The 3,981-nt window shown below is 42.8% G+C and overlaps 2 protein-coding genes and 2 pseudogenes across 5 annotated transcripts in view; 1 reads left to right on the top strand and 3 right to left on the bottom strand.

Annotated features, from left to right (window-relative positions):
* Positions 1-867, bottom strand: part of LOC139023607 (zinc finger protein 658B-like) — a 4,787-nt pseudogene extending 3,920 nt beyond the window's left edge.
* The window catches only part of LOC111957646 (ankyrin-1-like), a 312,240-nt gene that overhangs the window by 79,147 nt on the left and 229,112 nt on the right, over positions 1-3,981 (bottom strand). The gene's annotated exons all lie outside the window — the stretch shown is intronic.
* The window catches only part of LOC111957647 (oxysterol-binding protein 2), a 275,496-nt gene that overhangs the window by 166,966 nt on the left and 104,549 nt on the right, over positions 1-3,981 (top strand). The gene's annotated exons all lie outside the window — the stretch shown is intronic.
* Positions 865-2,867, bottom strand: LOC139023606 (zinc finger protein 436-like; annotated as a pseudogene).

The following is a 3,981-nucleotide window of genomic DNA, read 5'->3' as shown; positions in this document are numbered from 1 at the left end:
CTCCCTCTTCGCTCTCCCTCTTTTCCATCTTCTCCTCCTCTTTGACAATCACATTGAGAGTAAAGGTAGGATTCTCTCCAATATGTATTCTTTGATGTTTCTTAAAATTTCCTGAGTAATTGAAGCTCTTCCCACATTGAGTGCAGTGTAAGGCTTCTCTCCATTATGTATTTTTTTATGTTCCTTAAGGCTGCCTAAATTATCAAAGCTCTTCCCACAAAAATAGCAGTGGTTAGGCTTCTCTCCTGTGTGGATTCTCTGGTGTTTCTGTAGGTATCTGCCACGCGGAAATTCTCCACATTGGGTGCAGTGGTAAGGCTTCTCTCCACTGTGTACTATCTCATGTCTCTTAAGGTTTGCTTTCTCACTGAAGCTCTTCACACATTGGGTGCAGTGGTAAGGCTTCTCTCCCGTGTGTACTTTTTGATGATTATTTAGATTACCTAAGGAACTGAAACTCTTCCCACATTGAGGACAGGGGTAACTCCCACGACCAGGTAATCTTGATGTACCTTGGTCAACTACACCACCAGTTTTCTCCTCTTCCTCAACTTCTCTCTTTTCCTTCTCATGTACCCTCTCATGTCTCTTAAGGTTTGCTTTCTCACTGAAACTCTTCCCACATGCAGAGCAGTGGAAAGGTTTCTCTCCAGTGTGTACTCTTTGATGATTCTTTAGATTACTCGAGGAACTAAAATTCTTTCCACATTGAGGACAGGGGTAACGACCACAATCAGGTAGTCTTGATGTATCTGGGTCATCATCCTCCTCTTTGACAATCACATTGAGATTACAGTCACCATCCTCCTCTTTGACAATCACATTGGGAGTACAGTCACCATCTCTCTTTTGACAATCACATTGAGATTACAGTCACCATCCTCCTCTTTGACAATCACATTGAGAGTACAGTCATCATCCTTCTCTTTGACAATCACATTGAGATTACAGGTAGGTTTCACTCCAATGTGTCTTTGCTGATGTTTCTTAAAGGTTCCTGAATGATAGAAGCTCTTCCCACAAAAAGAGCAGTGTGAAGGCTTCTCTCCACTATGTATTCTTTGATGTTCTTTAAGGCTTCCTGAATGATTAAAGCTCTTCCCACAAAGAGAGCAGTGGTGAGCTTCTCTCCTGTGTGGATTCTCTGGTGTTTCTGTAGAGTATCTTCCAAACGGAAATTCTTCCCACATTCGAAGCAGTTGTAAGGCTTCTCTCTCTCTCTATATGTCTTCATGTCTCTTAAGGTGTGCTTTCTCACGGAAACGCTTCCCACATGCTGAGCAGTGGAAAGGTTTCTCTCCAGTGTGTACTCTTTGATGATTCTTTAGATTACTTGAGGAACTAAAATTCTTCCCACATTGAGGGCAGGGGTAACGATAACGACCAGGTAGTCTTGAAGTACCTGAGTCAACTACACCATTACTTTCCTCAATTTCTCTCTTTACCTTATCATTGATTTCCCTCTCACCCTCCTCCTCTTTGATAATCACATTGACAGTACAGGTAGGCTTCTCTTCTATGTGTATTCGCTGATGACTCTTTAGGTTTCCGGGTTGATTGAAACTCTTCCCACAAAGAGAGCAGTGGTAAGGCTTCTCTCTACTGTGTGATCTCTGGTGATTCTTTAGATCTCCTGCAAAACGGAATTTCTTTTTCACACTCAGTGCAGTGGTAAGGTTTCTCCCCTGTATGTATCTCTGGTGTTCCTTAAGGCTTCCTGAATGATTAAAGCTCTTCCACATGTGGTGCAGTGGTAAGGCTTCTCTTCACTATGTACTCTCTCATGTCTATTAAGATTTACTTTCTCACTGAAACCCCTCCCGCATGTGGAGCAGTGGAAAGGTTTCTCTCCAGTGTGTACTCTTTGATGATTCTTTAGGCTTACTTCTCTTGTAAAACTCTTCCCACAAGCAGAGCAGTGGAAAGGTTTCTCTCCTGTGTGAGTTCTCTTATGAGTCTTTAGAATTCCTGCCCGACTGAAACACTTCCCACATTGGTGGCAGTGGTGAGGCTTCTCCCCTGTATGTATTCTTTGATGTTCTGTAAGGTTTCCTGAACGATTAAAGCTCTTCCCACACTGGGAGCAGTGGTAAGGCTTCTCCCCTGTATGTATTCTCTGGTGACTTTTTAGACTTCCAAGCTGAGTGAATCCCTCCCACACTGAGCGCAAGTGGTAAGGCTTTTTTTTACTGTGTGATCTCTGATGACTCTTTAGGTCTCCTGTCCGACTGAAACTCTTCCCACATTGGGAGCAGAGGTATGTCTTCTTTATTTTGGGAGTCTGTTTGAGTGATTTGAGGTGAGTTGGACAAATAAAACTGTCGCTACAGCAGGGTTGGTGCTTCTGTCTGCATTGTTTATGATTTCCTGATGCTGTGGGACTGGGCTTGCTGTCTGAGCCTGGGTTGGAGCTCTTTCCTGTAAGAATATGAACACATATTGGGTAGAAACAGAAAGAGGAACAAAGGCTTTTAGGCTTAGAAATGCAGGATTTAACCTTAAATAACAGCTGAAAAAACTAGTCACGGTAGCAACAACATATCCTACCACTTCCTCAAAATAGTCCGAAATAATCTCAGATCAATCAAGAAATCTGTAATTAGTGCAGAGCCATGATGTAGTGATAAAACTCCCCTACACCAATCACATTTAAGACTCCCCACCAGAGACCAGGGTTCCATACCCCTTCACCAACAACATTTATTAGTTCCTAAAATCACTAGCCAGCCAAGTTCCTATCTCTGTGTTTGTCAATGAAGCAGGACATCGAGCAGGCAGGCCACGTTAGCTCCATCAGCTTATCAGCTCACTGGCGACACATGTGTTTCCGTACCGATTTGTTTCTTACAAATCTTCTCGCTATCCATTACCAGAGTGTGTAAGTCAGTGTTTCATAGCAAATCATGTTACAAAACAGGTCGCGGGGCGCGGCAAACGAAGAGATCTCGTCTCGGTTGGGGAAGTTGAGGTCAAAGAGGGAGAAGTTGAGGTCGAGAAGAGAGAAGTGAAGGAAGAGGCTACATAAGCTAACTAGGAAAGGAGAGTTATACCTCCTATCCTTGCAATGCTGTCTTCTGTGTCAATATGGGATTGGGCAGCACCATTGAGGGCGATCTCCATTTTAAAATAGTTCATATCTTCTACTTCTATGAGTGTATTGGAAGGTAGCAAATAAACTGAAAAGGTAAATATCACCACCTATTTTGGTGGAGTGTGTATAATCTGAACAGGATACCACCTAATGTGCTGCAGTGTGTTCAGTCTGAACAGGTACAAAGCCAAGGTTGGTGATTTACTGCTACTTGCAGTTATGGAATGTTAGCTCAGGACTATAATTCATTGGTTAACTCCTTCTGCTGACCTGGATGGAATTATACCTTCCTTCCTTAACCCACAGTAAGTCCCACCATTTTGACTACTTCAAAATGGTGAAAGTCCTCAATGGTGCTGCTCATTAGACAATACAGTGGAAAAGCCTCACCATTGCTCTCGTTATAGAAAATCTCTTATTCACTAAAGCATGTGATATATATATGTATAGAAACTGCGTTCCAGGACACAGATTCATGCTCGGAGTTCATTTGACCGTGGGTTGGCGACAATGCAGCTTTTAAAGGCAATTTCCGACTGTGCGAACATATGCAGCATTTACCGTGAATAAGATGTACGCAATAGTGGGAACATTGCCTTTAAAAGTCGGATTGAATCCCAGCTTCTGTCTAGTCATGGTAAAAATGTTACATCTTTCTTCCATTTAGCAGAAGCTTTTATCCAAAGTGATTTATTCTGGATGCATAGCACAAACAACACTATCTAACACATTAAAGGACCAATCCCAAGTTGAACCAATAACAAAGCGAGCCACCCTTTGGTATAAAGCTTAGGGATGGGCCTGGAGACGTGTAACCACTTTCAAGGGAGAACCTAGGCGCGCACGTGTTAGCCTGTCGATCAGCTTTTTTAAAATGGACAGCGCAATTG

This window comes from Salvelinus sp. IW2-2015, linkage group LG33, assembly GCF_002910315.2.
Source record: "Salvelinus sp. IW2-2015 linkage group LG33, ASM291031v2, whole genome shotgun sequence".
Taxonomy (NCBI): domain Eukaryota; kingdom Metazoa; phylum Chordata; class Actinopteri; order Salmoniformes; family Salmonidae; genus Salvelinus; species Salvelinus sp. IW2-2015.
The sequence above is the reverse complement of the archived record's forward strand: the minus strand, read 5'-3'. Positions and strand labels throughout refer to the sequence as shown.